This window comes from Octopus sinensis, linkage group LG13 (genome assembly GCF_006345805.1).
Source record: "Octopus sinensis linkage group LG13, ASM634580v1, whole genome shotgun sequence".
Classification (NCBI taxonomy): domain Eukaryota; kingdom Metazoa; phylum Mollusca; class Cephalopoda; order Octopoda; family Octopodidae; genus Octopus; species Octopus sinensis.
In genome coordinates this window covers 38693740-38710058 of record NC_043009.1, presented here as the reverse complement: position 1 = coordinate 38710058, position 16319 = coordinate 38693740, and the positions used below count along the sequence as shown (strand labels likewise).

The following is a 16319-nucleotide window of genomic DNA, read 5'->3' as shown; positions in this document are numbered from 1 at the left end:
TGAATCCTAAAAAAATATTCTAGACGAGCAGATATGACTATGTAAATAAAAAGTTCGCTTCGCGACCCTGCTGTGATTTTGTGCTCAGTCCCACAACGAGGCACCTTGGGCAAGTGTCTTCAACTATTGCCCCTGGCGGACAAATGTGTTGTGAGTAATTTAGTAGATGGAAACTGTATGATAGTGTGTCATATATATATATATATATATATTTCATACTACGCACGTTCCTTCCAAGCATTGTTGTAAACAAGGGAAGGGAGCTAGAATGGTAAAATTTGTGCGCATGCACAGTAGGTTTCAAGGTCAATCTGTGCCAAGTAGTTTCACTCTGCTTGTTATAGATTCGTTACTATGACAACAATCTGGATACATATTAATCAGACCTCGTATGTATGTTTGTGTGTGTGTGTGTGTGTATGTACCCCTCTGTTCATTTGGATACACAACCAGCCTGGGGAGACAGGACCCGCCAGTGGCTTCCGGAACTTGAAATAGCACGAACCCGCATCAAACTGTTTTAAATAATATATACATATATACATACATACATGCAAGCAGACACAGACACACACAGACACACACACACACACACACACACACACACACATATAATATATATATATATATATATATATATATAATATATATATACTATATATATATATATATATATATATATATATATATATATATATATATATATATATATATATATATATATGTAAACAGTAAAAAATAAATACAGACATGGACAAGAACATGAAACACCAAAGAGACGACACAAGAACCACAGGACGGGACATTCGAAGCCCTCAGTCATCAGTCAGAAACAGATCATCTTCGCAATTTCGGCTGATTAATATGTATGTATGTATGTATGTATGTATGTATGTATGTATATATGTGTGTGTGTATATTATATATATATATATATATATATATATATATTGCTGAGCACAAGTCCGGGCAAGGTTGTTAATGGAAAACCAGCAGTCGCCCATGCATACCGGCCTCCATTATCCACGCCACCAGTGTTATCCAAGAGAAAGGCAAAGACCGATACAGCTTGGCACCTGTGACATCGCAACTCATTTCTACAGCTGAGTGAACTATATATATAGTTCACTATATATATATATATAATATATATATAGAGAGAGAGAGAGAGAGAGAGAGAGAGAAGGAGGGAGAGAGAGACAGGGGGAGGGAGAGAGAGAGAGAGACTTGATGTAAACAAATTAAATTGTCACCTGTATTTCATTCTAAATGCATGCACACCAATTGAAAGTATGCTGCCATGGAATTCCACAATGCTATACTTTCTAACTGTTTTTATATGTAGTGTTATACACATATAGTGATATACGTATACACACGCGCGCACATGTGCAGAGACAGAGACACACACACGTATGCATACACAAAGGTGTGGGTACTCGTTCATTTGTGTTTGCAACCCCTCCATTTGGTAACCTGTTTGTTTACGTCTCCGTAACATAGAGGTACAGTAAAAAAAAAAACAAAAAAAAACAGTATAAGTTTTTGGTTCAATTTTGTCGACTAATATATTTGAAGGGGATGCTCCAGCATGGTTGCAGTCCAATGACTGAAACCAGTAAAAGGATCCAAAAATTTTAAAAATAACATATCACTTATTTCCGATGAAGTTTCAGGCTTTCTGAATCACGTAAGGAGACGAGTTTGTCAAACTGTTTTTCCCAACTCTAACGTATCAGGTAAAAATCCAATTAAGGTAACTTTTAATCGGCAGGTGATATCTAGAATAAATTCAGAATTCATTATGAATTCTTTATATCAAGCAAATATTTCTTTTTACACTGTGTATTTATTTTATTTTCTCGTATTTTGTCGTTGTTTTATTTTGTTTTCGTTTTCATTTTATTTTGTGTGTGTAGCTGATGATATATGGAAATGGATAGCTTTCCAATGGAAAAACATGAACACGAGATCACAGACAGCCAGTAAAATATAAATGCTTTTAATGTATGGAAATGAACGCAAAAGATTTTTTTTATTTTTATTTTTATGTAGATAAAGCTGAATTCTAAGATGTGTGAACATTAACAAATCCAACGTATTTGTATGAATTTTACATGCCAAGAGAAAAACTATGTTATAGCATATATAAGTTCGTCTACATCTAAATGGATGCATGTATATATACCTGGAGGGTGTTGCTGTTTATCTATTTATTCATTTATTTTGTTATTTCAAATAGCATGTAGAGCGTTAAATCTAATGTAACAAGACGAATATGTGACGCGAAAACGTGGTGAATATGCTATGAAGAGATTTCGAATCTTGCCTGGGTTCTTCTCTTTTATTCTTTTATTTGTTTTAATACTCTCAGTTAATTGCACTGCGGCCATACTAATGTACGACCTTGAAGAGATTCAGTTAAACAAATTCACCTCAGTGCTTTATCTATCGGTCTCTTTTGCCGAACTGTTACTTTACGTCGACGTAAACAAACCAGTACTGTTTGTTAAGGGATAGAAAAAACAAAGGCAATGGTCACACACATGCACAAAAACAAATAGCTTCCCAACCACATTGCTCCGAGTTCAATCTCACTGCAGAGCACTTTGGGCAGGTCTCTTCAATTTTATCCCTGGGTCGACAAGTTTTGTGAGCGGAAATGGAAAGAAGCCTTGTTTCTTTGTTATCCTTTCTGTGGAAGAGCGTAGGCTCGAAACGTTAAAGTCTTTTTTCACTTCCCGAGCGTTATACGAATTCATCTTTTTGTTGTCTACACCACCTGTCTTCGTTTGTTTTTTTTTGTGAGTTCTTCCTATATATATATATATATATATATATATATATAATATATATATATATATATATATATATATATATATTTATATATATATATATGTACGTATGTATATGTGCAGATTTGTATGTTTTGTTTTATGCATGTCTCCTCATGCATATAGTTGCATATCTAGACATGCTCATGTATACTTAAATGATAAACTTCAGGAAAGTATTACAGACTTTTACAGTTCCAGTGATGGATTAGATCTGTAGTCTTCGAATCAGCTTTCTCCGTTCTGGTTTTGAAAAGCCTAGTTTCTCAAGATTGATATTTAGGCAGTGTGTTACATATCTTAGTGCCCCCATAATTACAGATATAACCTTGAACTTGTAATCTGGATAGAGTAACTGCAGAATTCTCAATAGTTCTGAGTAGGTATTCTATGTATGTATGTATGTATGTATGTATGTATGTATGTATGTATGTATGTATGTATGTATGTATGTATGTAGGGGGAGAATTCACAAAAAAAACAAAAGACGAAGACAGGTGGTGTAGAAAACAAACAGATGTATTAGTTTAACGCTCGGGAATTGAAAAAGTCTTTAACGTTTCGAGCCTACGCTCTTCCACAGAAAGGAACACAGAAAGAAACAAGGAGAGAAAAAAATGTGTAGTGGCTACCGATCTATCATGGCAAAGTATCTATGTATGTATGTATGTATGTATGTATGTATGTAAGTATGTATGTATGAATATATGTATGTATGTATATATGTATGTATGTATGTATGTATGTATGTATGTATGCACTGTAGGTGTGTGAGCGTGCAGCATTTGGTTGAAATTTGAATTACAGGTGCAATCCACCTGATGGGCTCTTACGCATTTTCCGTCTACCCGTCGACCTGTGTCTAAGATGAAGATATTTACCCAGCTACAACGTAGTGACATCAAACTCCAGACCTCTTAACTACTCGGTCGTGTTTTTATGCATTGCATGTGTATGGAGGGAAACAGAGGTGGGTCGAAAGAATGAAAGAAATTAAAACATTGAAAGTAAAGGAATTCAATTCATAAACATCATATATTATTATGTTGTATGGCGGTGGATCTCCGTCGCTCAAACATGTACATGCAGTAGAGTAATCAGCAGAATTACCTGCCCTTGAATTAACATAGTAATGGTTTATAGTCATGTCTGTAGAAAGTTCAGCTATTTATGCGTTAATTTAGGATCAGGAGTGGCTGTGTGGTAAGTAGCTTGCTTCCCAAACACATGGTTCCGGCTTCATTCCCACTGCGTGGCACCTTGGGCGAGTGCCTTCTACTATAACCTCGGGGCGACCAAAGCCTTCTGAGTGGATTTGGTAGACGGTAACTGAAAGAAGCCCGTCGTATATATATATATATATATATATATATGTGTGTGTGTGTGTGTATGCAAGTATGTATGCGTGTGTATATGTTTGTGTGTCTGTGTTTGTCCCCCCATCATCGCTTGACAACCGATGCTGGTGTGTTTACGTCCCCGTAACTTAACGTTCGGCAAAAGATGCCGATAAAATAAGTACTAGGCTTACAAAGGATAAGTCCTGGGGTCCATTTGCTCGACTAAATGCGGTGCTCCAGTATGGCCGCAGTCAAATGACTGAAACAAGTCAAAGAGAGAGATGTTTCGAGTAATTCCTGCCAAGTCAGCATGACACAATATATAACAAGGCTGTTGCTTATGACTTAACTGCACATTCAACCTGATGGCCTTGTATAAAGTTTCCTCCAACCCAATATCATCTTGTCCCTCTAAATGGAGTCTACATATTTCATTTGAATCTTATATTCATTCACAATCATACGTCTGATGTATTTCATCAGATTTTATTGGATATAGCTTTATTTAATCCTTTTCAGCAAGTAGCCCGTTATTAAATTTCTAGCTACATCTCTAAATGCTTTGAAGAAGAGCACGAATTCCAAAGTGAATTGTTTCTACGCCACAGCTGAAACATAATTTGAGCTGACGGTTGGAAACAAGATTTCACCAATTGCGATGTTTACTTAAGACCTCAAATCGACCAGGCCAGATTTTTCACAAATGAATACTCTTGACTCTAAATATGAACGACATGAAACTGTAGAAAATTACATTTGCCCAAGATGCCAGCCAGTCGAATCGAACCTTGGCCCTCGTTATTGTGAAGTGAATTTCAATGATGGTTTCAAATTTTGGTATACGACCAGCAATTTTAGGGGAGGAATTAAGTCGATTACATTCACCTCAGTGCTCAACTGGTACTTATTTTATCGACCCTGAAAGGATAAAAGGCAAAGTTGATCTCGGTGGAATTTGAACTCAGAACGCGAGGACGGATAAGATGTCGCTACATTTTGCCCGGCTTGTTAACGATTCTGCCAGCTCGCCGCCTTCAAGCGAATTTCAATAATACTACGCCAAATATCTTGCGGTAGATGCTTTCTAATTAGTTATTTGAATTTTATACCTAATTTCCACATTGCACATACACTATTGCATAATTATGTAAATGATTCTGATTTTCATCCCCAGGTGTAATTGTAATATAATCTTTTCTTTTACGTGTTATAATTTCACCGGAGGATGACAGCAGTTTTCTAATCTGCGATTCTTCTGTAAAATTCCCTATATAATATCCTAACCTCTGCTGCTATTCATAAATATTTCTGTAGTATTATATTACAAAACGTTTTACCTTCAAAATTCAGTTGTTCCACTTATTCCAATTAAGTGATTGCATTGAATATATGCGTGATTATTTGCTGGGAAATGAATAAAAGGAATAACGTAAATGCAACAATGGCTGCCATTGAATAATAGCTTTAGAGGAGCAGGGTATACCAAAGACTCTGGTCGCCTCCAAACTGTAATAATGGGGAAAACATGCCAACAGCTATGAAAGAATAACATCGGTTTCATATAAAGCGAATAAAAACAACCGAGATTGAAGATGTAGAGGATGCATAATTAAGGTTTTGTTCTAGCGTCAAAAGTTAACACGTAGAAATTGTTCATCATGTGACTTGTTCATTCAGGACAATAATAGCAAAATAATTAATTCTTCGTCTGTAATGAAACAAACCAAAGCAAGATAACTTCATTAAACCTTTTGGCCATTAAACACTGCAGATGCAACACTTAATTAGTTCACTGCATTGAAAAACATAAATCATGTCTTCTGTTTTTTTTTGTTTTTTTTCATCACAATATTTTTTTTTTATAATTCTGCACGTGTGACAAACTTGGTTAGAATTTTTTGTTTTATACAAGAGAGAATAATTCGTACACGATACAATTAATCATTAACCAACATCAACAATATATCATCTGTCTCTAATCATACGGATAGAGCGCAGAGGAATATATCTATATATCAATGTAATCATTTAAAATAAAAAATATATATTTATATACGCGTTCGTAAGTGTATATAAGAGAGTTTGGGTGTTTATAAATGGTTAAGATGGCTTTCAGAAGATAAAAATGCAGCAAATGTACTGACGTTTTCAGGTTCGAATTCTGGCAGGAATCTGCAGCAATTCCAAGCCAAAATTATTCTTTTCTACTCCAGGCACACGGCCGGAAATTTTTATGGAGGGGGCCAGTCGATTAGATCGACTCCCAGTATTCAACTGGTACTTATTTTATCGACCTCGAAAGGATGAAATCAAAGTCGACCCCGGCGGAATTTGAATTCAGAACGTAAAGACACGAAATACCGCGGAGCATTTCGCCCGGCGTGCTAACGTTTCTGCCAGTTTGCCGCCTTCCAAGGCAAAATTATTAGCAACGTTATACTATTCCTGACGTTTTTTTGGAGTTATCGGCAAAATTCTCCAATATTTTACCCTAAACAGTAATGCATGCTTTGTATGTACACACACTCACACATTCACACTCACACACACACACACACATACATACACATACACATTCACACATACATACCTTACACAGAGACAGTTTATTGTTTATGTACGTGTATGTGTGTCTATATATATATATATATATATATATGTATGTATGCATGTATATTTATCTATCTATCTCCCTATCTATCTATATGTATGTACTGTGTATGTATGTATATGTATATGTATATATATATATATATATATATATATATATATATATATATATATATATATACAAATATATATGTATATCCATATATGCGAATATTGTTATAAATATCACATCGACAAACAATCGAAAACTTATCATCGGTGGATATATTTTTAGAAATATTAATTATATTCATTGAAATATTTATAAGAATTATTTTTGTAAAGCATATATTAAAATCCATCTTTAAAAGGAAAACAATGCATTGAAAGATGTCACGAAAGATAAAACTACGTGTCAGGTTTAAAAAAAATATTAAGGCTGGCTGGTCAAAGATAAAACACCCTTGATTATAGGTATGCTTGATCATGACTGACCTTCATATAAAAAATATAACTAAATCCAAATATGTTACTTAATTAGGAAATAATTATTTATATTATCATCTATAATCTTCAAGGTCGTTAAGGTGAGATTTTAACAATGTTTAACCATCTACTTTATAAACAGAATCTGCAACAGTAAATATATTATCTCATAACAAATTTACATACATTTTTATTTATTTCTTCTTTTACTTTTATAATGAGTTATAATTAAGATTTCATTGTGTGTTTATTTATACATTTTTGAAAATAATAACTGGTTGTCGAATGAACGATTCCATAGTTCTAGCATTCTGTAATGTTTCTTCGTTAATTAAAGAGTCTATTATTACATTTTGTATCATTGTACAATCATATAACATGAAATCCTTTAATAAAGAAAGACTTTACTAATGACTGTGACCTCGTCAGAATTATTGTAAGCGCTAATTTAAGAAATTTGCACTGTTTAAAAATCAATGCAATCTTTGAGAAGATTTAACAAACTGTTCGATTGCAATGAAATATAATAAAATAAAGTAAAATAAAGTCATTGTATTTCCAAGATTAAATGTATTCAGTATGCAGTTTGTGTGTATGTACATGTGGTTCAGAGAGAATGCGTATCCATACACACACAAATGCACACACATATGTTTTTTCGTATCGTTTATATCACACACACACAAACACACGTATATATATGTATTACTTCGAATGCTCGGAAATATGTGTGTGTGTGTGTGTGTGTGTGTGTGTGCGAGAAAGAGAGAGAGAGAGAAAGAGATAGATGGAGAGAGCATGTGTATATTTATGTATGTATGCATGTATGTATGAATATTCCTTCAAACGCTCGGAAAGCTCTCTAAATGAAGCCGATAAATTTGGCCAGTTATGTGAAGGAATAAAAAGTGAAGATCGGTGTTCTGGTAACGTATTAACCGAGGCAGGAACTGAAAGAAAAATAATCAGATAATACCTCTGTTAACATCGACGTATTTCTCTTCCAGAGTGAAGAACAGATTCTATAATACTGGTGTTTGAAGAGCCCTACTGTATGATAAGTTGAGAAGTCTAGAAAGACGAGATGAAATGTAATGCTACTGAGCAAAAAAGTACAATGGTGTGCATACATTACAGGATACACATGAATTGGAAATGAAGGTTGATATAAGAGGAACCGACGCATTTTAAAAAGGCAAAAACCTACGCTGGTACAAACAGACGATTCCTAAGGACATGGTGATCGCTCCAACAGAAAGGCGGATATGGAAGAGGAAGACCAACGAAGAGATGGAGGAAAACTAGTTAGAAATTGCCTTACATTTTCATGAAAAATATGACACAGGGCCGAGGGGAGTAGCGAAACACTGTGCAGTAGATGTGCCTAAGTATGCAATCATGGAAAAATGGACGTAAATAAGATGGTGGCCATGAAAATTGGTATATGTAATATCTTCCATATTTGTGGCTCTCTCGCCCATTCTTTTCATATAAAGTACAGATTTCCCGCTTACTTTCTCTTCGCTACTTCTCATGAATCACTCATCCTCTCTCATGTCATTTGATATGTCTACCTATCATATGACATTATACAGAGGGCATGCAGCCATTTTCTTCTAATTTGCTATAGTTTTCTGAAAAAAAAAAATCCAGTAAAACACGTTTAACATAGCAAGTTTTCTCTTCAGTTTTATTTCTTTATTTATTCATTTTTTTTTGTGCAGAGGGAGGATATCGAAATAATCTCCTCCCGGAAATTATTTACAGTTCATGTATGTGTTTAAGTACGCGTCTGTCATTGATTCAGGTATTTTTCACACACACACAAATGCACTCAAACACACACAAAGAAACTACACATACACACACATATATATTACCTATATAGATATTTTATATATATATATATATATATATATATATATATATGTGTGTGTGTGTATATATATATATATGATATATGATATATATGGTTCTGGGTTCAGTCCCACTGCGTGGCACCTTGGGCAAGTGTCTTCTACTATAGCCTCGGGCCGACCAAGGCCTTGTGAGTGGATTTGGTAGACGAAAACTGAAAGAAGCCCATCGTATATATGTATATATATATATATGTGTGTATGTTTTGTCCCCCGCCACAATATCGCATGACAACCGATGCTGGTGTATTTACGTCCCCGTAACTTAACGGTTCGGCAAAAGAGACCGATAGAATAAGTACTAGGCTTACAAAGAATAAGTCCTGGGGTCGATTTCCTCGACTAAAGGTGGCCACATTCAAATGACTGAAACAAATAAATGAGTAAATGAGAATATATATCATATATACACACACATATGTATACAAGTATTAATGAATATACTATATACGTATATATGTGGGCGTGGCCGTATGGTAAGAGGATTGGTTCCCAAACACATGGTTCAGGGTTCAATCCGACAACGTGGCACCTTGAGCACATGTCTTCTACTATAGCCTCGGGCCAACAAAACACTTGTGAGTAAATTTGGTGGGCAGAAACTGAAAGAAACCCATTGCGTGTGTGTGTGCGCGCGTGTGTATGTGTGTGTGTGTCTTTGCTTCAGTGTTTCTCCCCAACCACCGCCACTTGACAACCGGTTCTGATGTGTTTACGTCCTCGTAACGTACCGATAGAACAAATATCAGGTTTATAAAAAGTAAGTACTGGAATCGATACATTCGACTAAAGATTCTTCAAGACAGTCCCCCAGCACGGCTGCAGTCCCATGACTGAAACAAGTACAGGGTAAAGAAAATGAAATTATTATATATATATATATATATATATATATTATATATATATATATATATATATTATTATATATATATATATATATATATATATTATATATATATATGCAATAATAATATCAGGGAGTATAACCGCAAACTTACAGGGGAAAATTAAATTTAGTATTAAATCAAATTTCACAATATAAATATATAATATATATATAAATTGGAGAAAACTCACTATTATGCAATTCAAACAATGATAGACATAAACCATACTTATTATATATTGTTTATTCATTTTTGGACTTTTTGTGATCTAGTTATATGTTTTAAATATATTTTATCTTTTATTTACGATTTGGATTATGTCTATCATTGTTGGATTGCATAATAGTGGTTTTCTCTAATTTATTATATTTTATAAATATATATGTATGTATATATGTTTATATATATATATATATATATTATATATATATATATATATATATATATATATATATATATATAGCGGGAAGAACATGAATCTTCACTCGTACTGTTTGAATTTGGTTGGCACTGGCATCTTGGAGATGTTTGTCTGAAGTGATTCATGTCGGACGGGTATGTTCAGTTTTTTAGTGCTTTCAAATCCAAATTAAAAAATGTTGAGCTGACGAAAGAAATGTCGAGTTTTAATTCGACTAATCTAGAAACGTGAGTGTTCTCAAATAATCTTTGTACATGTGATATTTTGGTGTTTTCCCTACATATCTACGTGAATTATTTTTGAGTAAACGCTATCTGGGAGACTCTTCTAAAAGTAGTAGAAATGGCTAAAAAAACCTTTTGGCTGCTATTTCTAAAAATTTCAGTATGTGGCAAAGTAAATTATTTTACTGAGCCAGCCCTAATTATATAACATAATATTTTGAATACGCCTTGAATGGTCCTTTTACATACTGAACACCACTTAGTGAAATTAATTAATAGTTAATTGATTTTACCTTAATCATTGATATTTATATATATATATATTATATATATATATATATATATATATATATATATATATATATATATATATATATATATTATATATACATATACTATATATATATATATATATATATATATATAATATATATATATATATATATATATATATATATATATATATGAGAGACCGTCCATTTTTGTATCACTTGTCTGGATGTTTACGTTCTTGTCCAATTTTGTATTTTTATAATATATATATATAATATGTATATATATATATGTATATTATATATATATATATATATATATATTATATATATAATATATATATAATGTAGATAGGGTTAAAATCAAAGCTGTATCCTCTTGAAGCAAATCTGCTTATCCAGCATACTGAGTCTGTATTTAGTGTTCTATATGTGTGAGGTACGCATAAAACTTGAAGATACTGAAAACATTTTTGCTGAGTTACTTTATATCAAAACAGAAGAGAGGAAATTTTTTTGTATGATTATTCATCATTATATACATTCACTTACTAATAGGTGTTATAAAATATTGTAAATGGTATTATTTGATTCTCTGTCAGAAGAATTTCTAATAGATGATATCTTACGTGTAACTCTTATTAACTAATGAAAAGTGTGCAATAGTGAATGAATAAGCTATAAAATGTTTTCCAGCCTCCTGCCTTGGTAGATAGATAGATAGACAGATAGATAGATAGATAGATAGATAGATAGATAGATAGATAGATAGATAGATAGATAGATAGATAGATAGATAGATAGATAGATAGATACATGTAGGCATGTATGTATGTAAGCATGTATGTACGTACGTATGTATGTATGTATGTATGTATGCATGTAGTAAATGTATCAATAATTTTTCTATTTTTAAGATATAAATTTTCAAACCTACATTCAGAAACCAAATAACATTGTAATATATTTGTACTATGACGCGCGATTATTTGTTAAATGTCCAAGTCTTTCAAACAGTACAACAGGCTAGAAATAACACCGATATCGCTAATATACCATGCTAATAACGTCAAGAATTAAGAGTACATATATAACTTCTTCATTATATATATATAGTAGACTTGATAAAATACGTGGCAATTAATTAATAATTAATCATTTTCTATCGTTGTTATTGTTGTTGCTTTCTTTCTTTCCCCGGAAACACCTACCAGACAAGAGTTGCCAGCAGACAGACTGGTAGGCATTTTTAAAAATAATACAGTTTACTTTTCTCTTTGCCCGAGAAGTTATTTGACTGGTCTTGTCGGTTGTGAAGCAATCTGAAAATGTCGGGTGAACAGGTTCACTGATCGAGGAGGCATCACAATAGTTATCGTTTCATTACTGACTGTAGGAGTAGTTTATTTCACGAATAACAGACAGACATTCATTGTAAATTGCACTTTGAATAGTAAAAAGGATCACACAAAAACTGTTTTCTATTTTACTGTTATGACTTTGTGCCGGTGCAGGTCACCAGGGTTTAATATTATCTTTTATCTGAGATGTAAATGATTGTAATGGCATTTTAAATGTAGTCAGCTATAGAAATAACAGATCATCAATTATAAGGATGGGTAGAGAGGTCGGTCGTATGACACAGCACAATGAACTAATTCCCTCAACTTTTTTTTCTCTTTTTCTTCAGCAAGGATGACATTTGAATAACATTTGAACGCAAAGTGTTGGCGAGCCTCTGATCTCTGAAAATAGCAAAATAAAACTTTTCTGGACAGTAGCCGGATTTCACAAATTTAAATATCATGCCAGACACTTTTTGCCTGTAACCTTTTTCATGTAAGTTATCAAAGTATATTTCAAAGTGAAAGTATCGCTTAAATAAATATTTGTTTATATATAAATATAAAATAGCTTTATTGCATTGTATAGCATATTATTAAAATTTTCTCAGATAAATATGAAGTCGCTTTTCTTCAACATCGTATTCGTATCTTTTATAATTTTCACCTTAATTACCCGTAGGTGAACATTAGATTTCTATAACTGTTACTACTCTGATAACGCATTGAAATCACTGGAAGCTAGGTAAGACTATATAATTCTTCAGAGAAATGCTAATGGTGCAACATTGGCTAACACAAATTTGGATTGAGGGGGTTTATACAAGTTTGGTTACTTGAATACTCTAGAGTAATCTTAGATTTCTGAACGCTGTATCTTTCTCTGATACCTGTGGCAAATTCAGAAAGAAGATATCATAAAACTGCTTCGTTGTGTTGGAAATGCCATGTCATTATAATGCAACAAAATGTATGTATTTCTTTTTCCTATAAAATTTTTCAGTTAACAGAATACTAAATTAAATAAGGAGTTCGTTAATATTCCGATGATTTCGAGCAACCTGGCCAGCAATTGGCGGTAAAAATATCCCGTTGGAGGAAGAAATTCAGCTAGCCGAATGCAGACGACCGTGTCCCTTTCCCGTGGGGCACCTCCTTGAAAACAAAAACACATCTTACTTGGTAACGGTTACAATAAATACAGTTACATATATCCCTTCCGCTATCATTGTTCTTCTGCTTTCATAGTTATCCTGATTATCAAGTACAGAATATGTCTCCTTCTGCATGGCTGTATCTCAAAAGCAGAAGATTAAATATAGCTCCTTAATTTATGATACTCATTTTGCAATAGTGGGTGCATAAAAATTCTATATGAAATTCGATTCCGTAAATTCATTGAAAATAAAACGTGCCAAACTGAAAGAGGTAAGTAAAAAAAAATGTATTTATGCATATTTATACATACATGTGTATGCATGTATGTGTGTTTGAGGTATGGGTATACACAGAGACAGGATACATTCACATGTACATACATACATGTACTTATATATGCAAACTCATATACGGATATATATATATATATATATATATGTATGTATGTATATATGCAGTCGTTGTATTAATACACTATCGAACACAAACTGTTCCCTCCCAGATCTGGCTAATCAGTACAATTCAAAGAAATATGAAACGAAATAATTCTGTTTCAAATGTATGATGTCATCGTACCTAAATCAATTTCTATCTCTCCCTCTCACTCAATCGCGCTCTCTCTCTCTCTCTCTCAATCTTTCTCTCCCTCTCTCTTTCTCATCCCCCCTCTCTCTCTCTCTCTGTATATATATATATATATATATATAATATATATATATATCACTCTCACGCTCCACGTATTTTTTCTATCGATAGGTATGTGTGTACATGTGTGTGTTATGTATGTATGTCTCTGTGTGTGCGTGTGCGTGAGTGTTTTGTGAGTGTTTGTAGCCATATACATCCATATGTTCATCAATATGTACCCTAAACATAAATATACATATTATATATATATATATATATATATATATATATATATATATATTATATTATATATATATAGATAGATAATAGATAGATTAGATAGATAGATAGATAGATAGATTAAGTAGATATAATATTACACACAACACACACATATTATATTATATCTATATATATATATATTATAATATATATATATATATATATATATATATATACTAAGCAATAAGGGTTTAGCAACGAGTTGCCTTACCACATACCGAATTTAGAAATAGCAGTCAAAGGGTTATAGCTATTCTTCTACCCTTCATTACCCTATTTCTTCACCCTTCATTATTACGGTATATATATATATATATATATATATATATATAATATATATATATCAGCCGAAGAGTTTATATATATATATATGCATACATACGTATATATATGAGTGCGGTTGTGCCTGTGTTCTAATGTATATTCGTGTATATGTAAACATATATATGTATGTGTGTAAATATATATATATGGGGGGAGGGGCGTGTGCGTATATATACATATATGTACCTATATATATATATATATATATATATATATATATATATATACACGCACATTAACACACAAACACACACAACTTCAATGTGTTATTCATATCTGAATGACACATCACAAATGCACTGATTCAGTATCCAAACATTTCGATTTTCACGTAATTGACACATCATCATCATCACCATCATCATTTTCAACATGACTAATATTAATGTTATTATTATATTTCTTTTTTTTTTTTGTTTTGTGTGCTTCTTTCTGATATTATTGTTGTTGTTATCGCTCATATTATTTACTTGTAAGATTCATTTCGTTCGCGTATTTGACATTTTACTTTCACTTTCAGCGAATCGGCGGAGTAAAAGAAAAAAAAAGAATGGCACACCAATTCATTTTTGAGAGAAACATTAGAGATTTTTATCTAAACGCGGTAGTTCAATTCGTAATTTGAAAGTATGAGAGAAACACAATCATGTGAGTGAAAACTTAACTACAGCAAGGATTATTAGCTGATACATTACGATATTTATGGGCTTCCATCATTTTTTCTTATTTAAATATTAATCATTTCCTTTAGCCTTGAGTTCTTTTTCCGTTTGTTGTTGTTTTTCGATTTCTCTTTACCTGAGTTTAAAGCGGTTCATTAACACATTAGCGTTTAATGCAGTGCTGATTATTGCTTTGTTGATAATATAGCTGATGTATACATGTAAAGCAAGATCAGGTAAATTAGTTTGAGCGAAAATATTGAAACATATATATTCATTCTACATCCAATCTGTATGGCAATGGCACAGATGTAAAGGTGTAAAGATAGATAGATAGTTAGTAAGTTAGTTAGTTAGATAGATAGATAGATAGCTAGATAGATAGATAGATAGATAGATAGATAGATAGATAGATAGATAGATAGATAGATAGATAGATAGATAGATAGCTAGCTAGCTAGCTAGCTAGCTAGATAGATAGATAGATAGATAGATAGATAGATAGATAGATAGATAGATAGATAGATAGATAGATAGATAGATAAAATATGCATGTATATATACATAAAACACGCCGGGCGAAATGCCATATTTCGTTTGTCGTTACGTTCCGAGTTCAAATTCCACCGAGGTCGACTTTGCCTTTCATCCTTTCGGGGTCGATAAATTAAGTACCAGTTACGCACTGGGGTCGATGTAATCGACTTAATCCCCTTGTTTGTCCCCTCTGTGTTTAGCCCCTTGTGGGAAGTAAAGAAATATATATACATAAAACATGTATGCACATGTACATATGTATATGTGTGCAAGATTATATGTGGGTGTACACACAAACACACACACAGGCATTAGTTTAAGGTGTATTACGCCGAATATTGTACACAATCTCGAATAAACCCTACAAGTACTGTTCAATTTAACCATTTTCAGTTATTTTTTTATCTGTCCTACACA

General features: G+C 32.7%; 1 long non-coding RNA gene across 1 annotated transcript; it reads left to right on the top strand.

Moving 5' to 3' along the window:
* The first annotated feature begins 5112 nt into the window (after nt 1-5112).
* On the top strand, nt 5113-15399 carry LOC118765717. Its single transcript, XR_005001583.1, has 3 exons — nt 5113-5247; nt 12660-12808; nt 15224-15399. It is a non-coding gene; the product is annotated as an uncharacterized LOC118765717 (long non-coding RNA).
* Nucleotides 15400-16319: the final 920 nt, after the last annotated feature.